Raw genomic sequence first — 13,943 nt, forward strand, 5'->3', positions numbered from 1 at the left:
AAAAAACTACAGTTATGAAGTAGCAACAAAAATAATTTTATGGTTGGGGGTCACCACAATATGAACTATGTTAGAAAAGTTGAGAACCAATGCCCTTAATAGAAACATAACCATAAATGTAACCCAATCACTAACTCTAGTCCTAATCCAAATACTAGCCTATCCCTAAAACTACCTCTACCCTAACCATAAACCAAACATTAGCACAAACCTTAACTCTATGTCCAGCCATAAACTTAACCCTAGAACAAATCTTTTTTTATGTAGTGTTCTGCCTGCATGTATGCCTGCACACCAGAAGAGGGCACCAGATCTCACTACAGATGATTGGGAGCCACCATGTGGTTACTGGGAATTGAACTCAGGAACTCTAGGAGGGCTGCCAGTGCTCTTAACCTCTGAACCATCTCTCCAAACCCCCTAAAACAACTCTTAACACTAATACTAAACCTGAATCTATGCATAATTGAGGGAGTCCCTGCAGGTATCATACAGGGAAGCAAACCACATGAAGAGATAAGGGTGAAAGCCTGGTGAAGATTGACTTCACCAGCCTGGATCTGACTTTGGGGGATCTACTAGCAGGTGGTTTATTCCCAATGTACTTAAGCCGAGTATAGTTTGGAGAAAACATTCCTTGGTGTGATGCAATCCCCACTGCATAATAAAACATAGTTACACTGAAACTGAGCTCGGGGTACACGTCATTTCTACATAAAGATGGATTCTAGAGATACACTACCTGTACATGCTTAAGGGACTAAAGGTCTGGCCTGGTGTAGGTCATACACTAGAGCGCAGAGGTCATTTAGGTCACCCCGGGTCCTAGTTGTGGGAGCTTGATACAGCCTGGCCCAACAGATAATCAGATCACCAGGATGTCTTTCACTTCTCACTCACAGCTTTCTAGATGGAAGAACAGGTTTTTCCCATTGAAGAGACAATCCTGTATCCTTAGCATTCCTAGTTTCTCCGGAGATGTGGAGGCACAAGGCTCTTCATGTTATGCTCCCAACACATAATTTTTTTAAAAGATGTATTTATTAATTATTACATATGCAGTGTTCTGTCTGCACATATCCTTGCTGGCCAGTAGAGGGCACCAGATCTCATTACAGATGGTTGTGAACCACCATGTGGTTGCTGGGAATTGAACTCAGGACCTTTGGAAGAACAGTCAGTGCTCTTAACCTCTGATCCATCTCTCCAGCCCATCCAACACATAATTTTAACTATATTGCTTAATACTAAATTTATCACCAGCATAGCCCTACACCTGTCCCTAACCCTAGTACTAACCCTAACAATAACCTCAGGCTGAAAGGTAACTCCAGTCCTGACCATAACTCTAATGTTAACAGGACCCTAACTCTAACCTGTAACACTAATTTCTAAATGGTCTTATAATAATAATAAATTTAAAAAGAAAACCCAGTACCAGATGTTGGTATAAATGCTGAAAGATCAGAGAGACAAAGGAACAAACCACCTCTTACTTCTAGGACTCCTCAGCCCAAAAAGCTTCCCTCAGTGAAAGACTTTAGTCCCTGTCTCCTCACACCTTATATATCTTTCTCTGCCCACCCACATCATTTCCTATATCAATTTTCCTAGTGCTGGGATTAAAGGTGTGTGACTCCCAAGTATTTGGATTAAAGGTGTGTGCCACCACTGCCTGGCTTCTATGTTTAATCTAGTTACTTGTTCTGTTCTATGCTCTTCAGGCAAATTTATTAGAGTACACAATATATCACCACACTAACTCTAGCCTTAAACCTAACCCCAACCCCAGCTCTAAGCCTAACAATGAACCCTAACCTTAACTCTACCTATACCCCTAACACTAATCATAATAAAGCCCCAACCCTAACCTTATCCCAAGCCTTCAACCTACACATAATACTGCCCTAAGCCCAGCCCTACTTAACGCTAACTAAAGTCTAACTATAATCCTAATCCTAAATTGATCCCTAGCACAAAATTGAATCCAAACCTAACCATAATAAACTAATACTCACTTAACCATAAGCTTTGTTCAATCACTAGTCTTTACCTAACAATAATTATGGCCCCAACTCTAAATGTAAAGCTAACCGTAACAACAAACATAATACTAATGATAGTTGTAAACTAACTAGAATACCAGCCCTAACTTTAACCCTAAAGCTAACCATTAACTTAATCCTAAAACTAGCTCCAAACCTCAAAACATTGAACCCTCACCGTTAAACAAAAAGTAGACCTAATCTACATACTAAACCAAGCCTGCTTCTTAAACACAACCCTAACACTAAGCCAAACCCTAAACATAGCACTAACCCTATCCAAAGAAAGTAATAATCCAGAACCTAACCATAGCCTTAGCCCTAAGCCTAAGGCCAGTCATAATGTGAACCCCAATCCTAGAATAACACTAACTATAACCATATCGGAACGTTAACCCAAGCCTCAGGTATGACCATACCTAATCCTAGCCCTAGCTGTAACCCAGCTATAACCCTAAACATAACAATAGATCTGTCCCTAATCTTAATCCAAATCCTAAAATTAACCCTAAGTCTGGGATAGAACTTAACCATAAACATAACCCTAAAATGAATCACTACCATCATACTTAATCATCAAACCAACACTAACTAGCCTACCCCTAATGATAAACCTAGACAACATCCTAAAATAAAAATAACCATAACTTTGACACTAACCATAACTTTGAGCCTAAGCCTAGACCAAATCATAAACCTAACCTTGACTTCAGTCCTAATCATAAATAAGTCTGGACATAAATGTAGCAAGCTTTCTTGCCAGACTATCTTTGGATCACTATCCCTCACATAATGACATGAAGAGAAGACTTCTTATTAATTATGAAAGCTTTCCTTAGCTTAGGCTCATTTCTAATTACCTCTTATAAATTCTACATTCTGCCACGTGGCTGTTTTTCCTATCTTCCATTCTGTATGTCCAACTTGTTCCAAGTCTCACTGGTATCTCATGTGAGCCTAGATTCATCCCCTGAGTTCCTGTCTGCCTGGTGGTCCCACCTAGTCTCTTCTATGTGGCTATTGACCATTCAGCTCTTTATTAAACCAATCACAGTGATACATCTTCACACAGTGTAAATAAATATTCTGCAACACATAATCCTAACCATAACTCAAGCACCAATCATAACCATAATACTAATAACCAATGACCAAAAATAACCCTAACCTAGCCATAGTCCTAACCCTAACAGAAACCATAACATTAACCTTAGGACCAGGTCTAACCCTAACCAACACTAGATCTAACCCTAACCCTAGAAATAGACCTGAACCTGAAACTAGCCCTTGTCATAACCCTAACCCTACCTCTAACCCAAACCACATCCCTAATCTTTACTCTAACCCTACCCATATCCATACCACTGAGCTTTGGCACTGGACTAATCCTAGCTCTAACTCTAAATGAAATCCTAAACATATCCCTAACTCTAACTGTAGCCCAAGTCCTAACCCAAACCCTAACTGAGGCCCAGCCAAAACCCTAACTCTATCATCATCCAACATAACCATGACCCTAACAATAGCCCTAACACTAACTCTCTCAGCCTAGCCTAAACCAATCCCTAGAAAACTCCTAATCCTAACCATAAGCCAGAACCTAAAACTATCCCCAGCCGTAACACTTGACCCTAGAACTAACCATAACCCAAACTCTAACAACAGCTGAGCTCTAGCAGTAACACAAGCCATACCCTAAACTAAACCCTACCCCATAATCTAACCCATAGTCTTAGCCCTAAGCACTGATATAGGCCTAATCCTAAACCTCTAACAGAAACTCTAATGTGGTATTTTGTTCCCAAAAATATTGTGCAGGTAATAATCTTATCTGGGGTCAGAGAACAGACAGCCACTAGATACAGAGCCACAAATGGTAGCTAGAAAATGGGAAGAGCAAGCCAGGGCCGTGGCGGTGCACGCCTTTAATCCCAGCACTTGGGAAGCAGAGCTAGGCGGATCTCTGTGTGTTCAAGGATTCAGCCAGCAGGGACACATGCCTTTAATCCCAGAAAGCGAACCTTTAATCCCAGGGAGTGACGGCAGAAAGAGAAAGATATATAAGGTGTGAGAACAGAGCTAGAAGCATTTTGGCTGGTTAAGTTTTTAGGCTTTGGAGCAGCAGTTCATCTGAGAGCCATTGGGATGAGGACGCAGAAGCTTGCAGTCTGAGGAAACAAAATCACCTGAGGAAGTAGCAAGGTGAGGTGGCTGTGGCTTATTCTGCTTCTCTGATCTTCCAGCATTCACCCCAATAACTGGCCTCAGATTTGATTTTATTAATAAGAACTTTTAAGATTCCTGCTACACCCTAAACATGTCCCTAACTCTAATTGTAGCTTCATCACTAACCCTAAGCATCACCAAAGATCTGGCCAGAACCATTTCCCTAGTCCTATTGTAAATATAACCCATAACCCCAACAATAGGCTTAACCCTAACCCAATCTCTAACACTAACTCTAGCCCCAGCCTTAAACTTAACCCTATATATAACCCTATCCATAAATCCAACTGTAAACATAACCATAACCATAACATTTGACAGAACTGCAACCCTTATTGTAACATAAACCCTAGCCACAGCACTAAGCCCTAAAACAAACCTAGGCCCTAATTGTAGTCTTAAATGTAACACAGCCATAACCATAACCCTAACTCCACACCTGAACACAACTATAACCTTGAACCTTACACTACACAGAACATAAACTATATCCATGTTTGTAACACAAACCCTTGCCTAAGTACTAACCTTCACCCTAACCCTAAAAAAAGTCCAGACATACAGCTAACCTAGCTATACACCTAACCATCACAAAGCTCACCCTAACCATGGGCCTACACTTAAAATTACTCCCAGTCACATTACAAACTCAAGACCTATCATAACCATAATCCTAACCATTGACCAAAGCCAAATGCTAACCCTTAGCCTAACTCCTAGCTCTATCCCAAACCCTACCACTAGGATTAACCCTAATCCTAACCCTAGTCCTAAATCTAAACCTAGATTTAAACATATTTGTTTTGGGCTAAAGAGCTAAACAGAGAATTTTCAAAAGAAGAATCATAAATGGCTGAAAGACACTTAAAGAAATGCTCAACATCCTTAATCATCAGAGAAATGCACAAATTAAAACGACTCTGAGATACCACCTTACACCTGTCAGAATGGCAATGATCAAAAACACTAATGACAGTCAGTGTTGGAGAGGATGTGGAGCAAAGGGAACACTCCTCCACTGTTGGTGGGAGTGCAAACTTGTACAACCACTGTGTAAGTCAGTATGGCGGTTTCTCAGCTAATTGGGAATCAAACTACCTCAAGACTCAGCCATACCACTCCTGGGCATATACCCAAGGAATGCTAAATCATACCACAAAGATACATGCTCAACTATGTTCATAGCAGCACTATTTGTAATAGCCAGAATGTAGAAACAACCTATATGCCCATCAACTGAAGAATGGATTAAGAAAATGTGATGCATATACACAATGGAGTACTACTCAGCAGAGAAAAACAATGACAACATGAAATTTGCAGGCAAATGGATGGAACTAGAAAAAATCATCCTGAGTGAGGTAACCCAAACCCAGAAGGACAAACATGGTATGTACTCACTCATAAGTGGATTCTAAATATAAAGCAAAGAACAATGAGACTGCAACCCACAGAACCAGGGAGGCTATAAAGCAGGGGAGACCCTAGGATGACTGTGGCTTATAATAAGTTTTGGTTTTACTCAATTACTGGGCAAGCCTCAATCAAACATTTCACTATTAGGAAAAGAATTTATACTGTATCAAGCTGATAATAGATAAATAAATAGATTAATTAATAAAACAAAAACCAAAAAACCCCTATTTGTTGATTTAATACTAACTCCAAAGCCTAAACTGCTAACTCTAAACTCCTAATGAAACACTAACCCTCTAACCATAACTGTGTACAGCTACCTAACTGTAACCCTAACCTTGCTCCCAACCCTTTGTCTAACCTGATAATACTAATCCTAACACTACACATGACTTTGACTCTAATCCTAACAGTAGCCCTAACTCTAAGCATCTAACTCTAACCCTAACACTACATATGACAGAGATGGGAAATACATGCTTATGATCATATACATATGCACCTAGATATGATCAAGCTGGAAAATATAAGTATGTGAACATGCTATACACACCAACATATTACAGATCTGGGAAATGCATGAATGTGAACCTGCACATATAAGTCCACCCATGACAGAGCTGGAAAACATGTGGGTCCATATAGACACACACATTTACATGCATTTATACCTACACATGGCTGACCTAGGAAAAATATGTGTATGAACAAGAACCTATTTCTCTACATATAACAGAGCTAGGAAATACAAGTGTATGAATATGTACATAAGCACATAACATAAAAGTTGGGAAATGCATGAGTGTGAACGTATGTGTGCATGCTCACACACATGCATTTCCTAGCTTTGTCATATATAGCAGATATGTTCATGTTCACACCTATGTATTTTTTTAGTTCTGTTATATGTAGGTATAGATGCAAGTTCACACACATGTATTTCCTTAGGTCTGTCATGTGTAGGTGTATATGATCACACAAATGTATTTCCATTTTCTTTCATATGTAGGAGTATATATGGCCAGTGTTGTGGAATAATCTTTTTGTACACTGTGTGAAGATGTGTTACTGTGATTGGTTTAATAAAGAGCTGACTGGCCAATAGCTAAGCCAGAGAGAATAGGTGGGACTTCTGGAGAGAGAGAGGAACTCAGGATGAATCTAGGGGCACTGATTTCACCAGCAAGACAAGGAGGAAGTCAGACATACATCATGGAGGAGAGGTAATAAGTCACGTGGCAAAATGTAGAATAGAAACAGGTTAATTTAAATTGTAAGAGCTAGTTTATAACAAGCCTAAGCTATGGCCCAACTTTCATAATTAATAACGAGTCTCCATGATATTATTTGGGGGCTGGTGGTCCAAAGAAAGTCCAACAGAAAGCCCAACTATGGGCCAGGTGGTGGTGGTGCACGCCTTTGATCCCAGCACTCAGGGAGCAGAGGCAGGTGGATCTCTGAGTTCGAGGCTAATATGGTCTACAGAACAAGCTCCAGGATAGCCAGGGCTACACAAAGAAAAGCTATCTCAAACCACAACAACAGCAAAGAGTCTATATGCATGTTCAGACACATATATTTTCTAGGTTTGTTATATGTAGGTGTATATGTGCATGTTCACACATGCATTTCCTAGCTCTTTCATATATATGTGTTTGAACATGCATATATCCACCCTACATATGAAAGAATAAAGAAATACATTTGTGTGAACATACACATACATACCTACAAAAGTATGCACATGTACACATATACGTGACCTGGCTTGGAAATTGCATTTGGTTCAACATGTACTTATAGCCCCCTCAAGTGACCAGGCCAAGAAATTATTTAAGGGCAAACATGCCCATATACCCCTAAATATCAGGGGTGGTAAATATCATGTGCTACAATATGTCCCTACAATTCCCCCATGTTACCAGTCTCCAAATAGACACATGGGCCAACATGCTCCCCCCATGAAGAGAGTAGAAAATGGCGTGAGGGTGAACATGTCACCACTCCCCTCATGACCAGCCTCAGATATGGCATGGTGGCAACATGCCCATACACTCCATGTGATTAGACTCGGAAACAGCATGTGAGTATTCATGTCCATGACCAGATTTGGAAATGGCATGTGGGCCAACATGCCCAGACAACCTCCCATAGGACTAGGTTCAGAAAAAGCATTTGGGCTAACATGTCCATACACTCCTCCATATTACAGGGCTCAGAACTGGTATGTGGACCAACATTCCCTTATACCCTCCCCCAAAAATGACCAGGGTCAAAATATCATGCACCCAAACATGCCTGTACAGTCTTTCATGTGTTCAGGTTCAAAACTGGCATGTGAGCAAACATAGCCATACAACATCCCCTTTTAACAATTCTCAGAAATGGCAGATGGACCAACATGCCCTTACACCCTCCCCCATTTTACCAGCCTCATAAATGCCATGTGGGCAAGCATGCCCATACACCAACCACCACCCCAAATGACCTAACTCGAAAATGGCATATGGGCCAACATGTCCATCCTGCCCTCTATACAACCAGATTCAACATGCAAATGCAATCTGCCATGTCACCAGGATCAGAAATGGCACGTTGACCAACATATCCATTCACCATACCATATGACTGGGCTTCAAACTGGCATGTGGGTCAACATACACATAAACCAGAGTCATAAATGATCAGAGTAATAAATAACATGTACTCCAATGCAACCAGCTTCAAAGTACACGTGTGGGCCAATGTGGCCATACACTTCTCTATGTTAACAGGTTAGGAAATGGCTTATGAGAGAACATGTCCACACACCGCCACCATATGACCAGGCTCAGTTATGGCATGTCAGCACACATGCCAATGCACCCCTCCTTGTGACTGGGCTTGGTATGACATGTGGGCAAATGTGCCCATATACACCTTACGTAACTGGGCTCCGAAATGTCTTGAGGGCAAACATGCTCTGATACCTCCCCTGCTAACTGTGCTTGGAAAATGCACATGAAGCCACATGCACATACACCTCCTGTACCGCTGTTCTCAGAAACGGCATATGGGCAACACACCCTTATGAACAGGCTCAGAAATGGAATTGGAATACTCCCCTCTATGTGAGTTGGGTGGTAAATGGCAGATACTCCAACGTGTCCATACTGACTCCCAATAGACATGTGAGACAGCATGCCCATATATGCCACATGTGAACAGATTTGGAAATGGCATGTGGCCAACATGCACATATACCACCCCCATGTCTCTGTGCACAGAATGACATTGAAGCTAACATATACATATACCCTGCCATGTGACCCAGTTTGGAAATGATATGTGGACAAATATGCCATATATCTCTTCCATGTGACAAAGCTTGTAAATGGCATGTTGGCATGCCCACTCACCTGTCCATACGAACGGGCTTGGAATTGACAAGTGGTCCCATAAACTACCCAAAGCACACAATTTGACTGGACTCAAAAATGACATGTGGGCCAACATGCCTATACACCCTACACATGTCAGGGGCCATATGTTGTTGTTTATCTTTGGACTTTCAGGTGACCTACCACCCAGCTCCCAAATAAATCACAGATGAGGCTAATTCTTAATTATGAATACCAAGCCTTAGCTTGGCTTGTTTCTTGCCAGCTTTCTTTAACTTATCCTGTTTACCTTTGGCTTCTGGGCTATTCCTTTTCTATTCCTGCATAACTTTCTTTGTTACATACTCTGTGGCTTGCTGTGTAGCTGGGTGGCTGGCCCCTGATGTCCTCCTTCTCTGGCTACTTCTCTTTTTTTCTCTTCCTAGATCTCTCCTTCTATGTATTCTCTCTGCCTGCCAGCCCCACCTATCCTTTCTCCTGCCTTGCTATTGGCCATTCAGCTCTTTATTAGACCATCAGGTGTTTTAGACAGGCACAGTCACACAGCTTCACAGAGTTCAACAAATGCCACATCAACAAAAGTAACACACCTTAAAATAATATTCTACAACAGTCATAAATATCAAATGCTACATAATGCCCATGCCATCCTCCATATTACCATATATAACCACCCTCAAAATAGGCACATGGGTCAACATGGTCATACCCCATCCCCACCCTGTGTGAATGGGCTAGGAAATGGCTTGAGAGTGAATATATCACACACCTCGCATACGGCCAGGCTGGGATAGTGCATGTGTGCACACATGGTCACACACCTCCCTGTGAGATTGGGCTCGAAATTGGCATGTGGGCCAACATTCCTTTGAATGTGAGTGTACTTGCACACACACACACACACACACACACACACACACACACACACACACACACAGCTCTGATATGGCATGTGGGGCCAACATGGTCTTGCTGCTCCTCACGTGACTGGGCTGAAAAATCGAAAAGTGGTCCAATATGCCAATACACCTCCCAAATGACAGAGGCTGTAAATATCAAGTACTTCAACATGCCCATAGGGTCCCTCATGTAACCAGCCTCAAAACAGGCGTGTGGGCTGCTAGCAAGGGCACTCTCCTCCCCCACCCTGTATGAACAGGCTAGGAAATGTACACTATCCCACGTGACTCTGCTCCTGATTGCTGGAATTACAGACATGCACGATGACCGTCCATGGGTTATGTCATGCAGGGATTGGGCATGGCATCATGTCTACTCTATCAATTGAGCTACATCCCTGCTCCCGCCCAATCTCGATTCTCTTTTGTTCATTTGTTTTTGTGATACTGGGATTGAACCCAGAGCCTTGTGAACCGTAGGCATGCAGTCTACTGACTGAGTTGTATCCCCAGCCCTTCCTTATCGGGCTTCTCATCCCTTTGCTCTACATCTCCTTTTCTGCGGTTATTCCCTTCTTCCTGCTCCTCCGTCACTCTCTTGTCCCTTGTGGCGGCCCTCGCCTTTAGTGCTCAGTGTCTGTTTGGAGTAGGTTGGATGGAAAACAAAAACCAACCAAACAAAAACAAGGAAGAAAGGGAGAATGCAGGACAACTCAGTAGGTAAAGACACTGATGACTTAAATCCAGCCCCCAGAGCGACAACGGAAGGAGGAAACAGAGTTCTGGAAGTTGTGCTCTGACCATACACATGCACTCTCACACAAACATGCAAAAACCAAACAAGTCAGGGGATGAGGAGCCCGCCCTCGTGGCCATCCGCCCATTAGAAAACGCAAGTGCTGGTTCAGTAGATCTCTGTCCTTTCCACTCTGGTGTCTGTCCTTGGCCTCTGTCCAGATTCGAGAGCCTGTCCTGAGACCTGGAAAATGGACTGAATGAGATCAAGGGCTTCTGGGAGTGATCTACGGGGTTCCCGCTACTCCAAATATTAGGCCACCTGGGCTGGGCTGTCTCAAGCAATAGGGAAGCCCTGGCCCTGGAACCCATGGTCATGTCACTGAAGGCTGTCTGGATACATAGTCACCCACTGGTGAAAAGTACTCCTTCATTCCTTATGTTCTTTCTCCAATGAGTCCTGTTGACAGTTCCTGTGTGAGAGTCTAAGCTCTTTCTCCTGCTGGCTGTGTGATGTTAGGGACTATTCACTTCTCTGGGCCTTAATCTTCTCATCTTTAAAATGGGGATATAATATCAAGTTTCCCAATTCAATGGTTAATAATGTCAACTTGATAGGATTTGGAATCATGTAGGAGACACTTCCTTAATCATGTCTGAGAGGGCTTTTCTAGACTGGAATTTTTTTTTTTTTTTGAGCTGAGGATTGAACCCAAGACCTTGGGCAAGCGCTCTACCACTGAGCTAAATCCCCAACCCTGTAGACTGGATTTTAACTAAAGAACCCAAATATAGAAAGCACCAGTTCATGAGTTGGAGTTCCTCCTGGACTGAATAAAAAAGACAAAGTGAACCAGGCAGTAGTGGCCGCACACCTTTAACCCTAGCACTCGGGAGGCAGAGGCAGGCAGATATCTGAGTTCAAGGCCAGCCTGGTCTATAGAGTGAGTTCCAGGATAGCCAAGGCCACACAGAAAAACCTTATCTCGAAAAACAAAACAAAACAAAACAAAAAAACCAGACAAACAAACAAAAAAAGCTGAGCACCAGCATTCACCTCTCTCCACTTTCTGATGGTCAATGCAATGTGAGCAGCTGCCGTATGCTTATGTTGCCATGCCTTCCCCTCCATGATGGACTGTACTCTCCAACTGTTCGCCAAAAGGAACTCTTCCTTCCTTAAAATTGCGTTTGTCAGGTATTTTGTTATACTAATGTATATTACAATAACAATGTATGTAGTAAAAGTTAGGAATAAATTTGTTAATACATGGAAAGAACACTGCTTGGCTAATGGGAAGGGATGGGCTCATGTAAGTCCCAGAGGACGTCAGGAGTAGACATACCCCTCCACTGGCTGTAACATCAAAGATACTAACAATGGGCTAGTCCACATCTTGCTTGCATTTAAAGTGCAGAGAGCTTTACATTTGCACAAATGGATATTTTATTCTATTAGCTGTGTCTTTATTCTTCCATGAGACACCCACTCAGTGATGTCTGGTAGAATTTTTAGTCCTTCTGAGTTTTTTTTGTTTTTTGTTTTTCGAGACAGGGTTTCTCTGTAGCTTTGGAGCCTGTCCTGGACTAGCTCTGTAGACCAGGCTGGCCTCGAACTCACAGAGATCCATCTGCCTCTGCCTCCCGAGTGCTGGGATTACAGGTGTGGGCCACCACCGCCCGGCCCTTCTGAGGTTTTAGAGTATCTATTTTGGCTTATGATTTGGGACTGTGGACTCAAATCTTTCTTTCATCTTTCTTTTGATGCTGGAAACAGAACCCAGAAACTCAAAACCCAGGAACTAACTTACATATTTGGGGGGGGGGGGCGGGGCAGGGAGACAAGTCTTACTATGTAGCCATGGCTGGCCATGAAATTCACAACATAGACCATGCTTGCCTTTAACTCACAGAGATCCCTTGTTGATGAGATTGCTACCATTCCTGGATTTTGTTTGTTTGCTTTTTAAGACAGAGTCCCCTGAGGCCTGGGCTGATGTCAGCTTACTTATGTAGCTGAGTTTGGCCTTGGAATTCTGATTCTCTAGCTTTTATCTCCAAAGTCCAGGGAGTCAAGTTAGGGTGCCACTCCAGGCTCAGGGAAACTTTGGAGGGCCAGACTGAGTGCACATGTCCATACTCCCAGGGCCTGCAAAATGGAGGCAGGAGAATCACAAGTTTATAATTATGTGATGAGCTCTGGGATAACCTGGTTTACACGGGACCCTGCCTCAAAACTCTAACAACAGGGTTGGGGATTTAGCTCAGTGGTAGAGCGCTTGCCTAGCTAGTACAAGGCCCTGGGTTCGATCCTCAGCTCCAACAAAACAACAACAACAACAACAAAAAAAAAAACTCTAACAACAAAAATTAAGTAAAATAAAAATGAAAGAAAATTGAGGGGGCTTGATGGGATGGCTCCATGAGTAAAGGGCATTTGCTGCCTCACTTGACAATCTGAATTCAATACTGGGAGCAGCAAGGTGGACAGAGACAACTCCTTTCAAGTTGTCCTTCTGACCTCCACATGAGCACGTTCCCAAGTCTCCCTCTCCCCATACAAGACAAATTCCACATACAAAATAAATGAATGTGGTAAAAAAGAAAAACTGGGTGTGGTGGTGTCTGTCTTTAATTCCAGTACTCAGGAGGAAGAATCTGGGGCATATCTGTGAGTTCAAGGCCAGCCAGGGTTACACTGTGAAAAGACTCTGTTTAAAAAATGAGGAGTAGATGGGTTGGGGATTTAACTCAGTGGTAGAGTGCTTGCCTAGCTAGCGCAAGGCCCTAGGTTCGGTCCTCAGCTCTGGGAAAAAAAAAATGAGGAGTAGAGTCTAGTCAATATTTGTATGTATTCAGCTATCACTTGGCTTAAAGGGCTTATTGGGAAATGTTATCATTTTTACTATTTTCTACAGAGAAAATATTTTCCTGTTTAAAATAACCCTAGACTTTTGAATTATAACCTGTTTTTATGATCAAGCTATCTATCATTTCTCCTGCAGTTGTACATAAAATGTTTTTACATTAAAAAAAAAATGGGGAGTAGGGAGAGCATGGGTGGGTGCTGGGGAAATGGCTCATGGACTAAGTGCATTTGCTACTCTCTTGAAGAGACCTGGTTTGGTTCCTAGTTCCCACAGAGCAGTTCATAACTGCTGGTAACTCCAATTCCAGGATCCATCTCCCTCTGCTCTCCTGCACACACAGTGCACATAAACTTATGCAGGCACACACACATA

Source organism: Onychomys torridus, chromosome 22, assembly GCF_903995425.1.
Source record: "Onychomys torridus chromosome 22, mOncTor1.1, whole genome shotgun sequence".
NCBI lineage: Eukaryota > Metazoa > Chordata > Mammalia > Rodentia > Cricetidae > Onychomys > Onychomys torridus.